Source organism: Macrobrachium nipponense, chromosome 4 (assembly GCF_015104395.2).
Source record: "Macrobrachium nipponense isolate FS-2020 chromosome 4, ASM1510439v2, whole genome shotgun sequence".
Taxonomy (NCBI): Eukaryota; Metazoa; Arthropoda; class Malacostraca; order Decapoda; family Palaemonidae; genus Macrobrachium; species Macrobrachium nipponense.
The window spans coordinates 100260417-100260704 of record NC_061100.1 but is presented as its reverse complement, the minus strand read 5'-3'; positions in this window follow the sequence as shown (position 1 = coordinate 100260704).

Here is a 288-nt window from a genome sequence, read left to right as displayed (position 1 = left end):
CTGTTACTGGAGGGGTTGCCAGATATCACCGAAGAAGCGAATTATTATCTCAGGAAATGTTTAACAGCGAAAATGCATGCTCTACTTTCCTCAATATTTCTAAAAGGTTGGGAAAGTACTCGGTTTGGTTAAGAACCCTTTTTTTAACGTGAGAAATATAAACAGAATATTCTGACTTTAATTTTAAAGATTGATAAAGCTATAGGTGAGATATTAACCCTTGTTCAACATGAGAAATGTAAATAAAATTGTAAAGCACCTGGTTCTTTAACATGAGAAATGTCAACA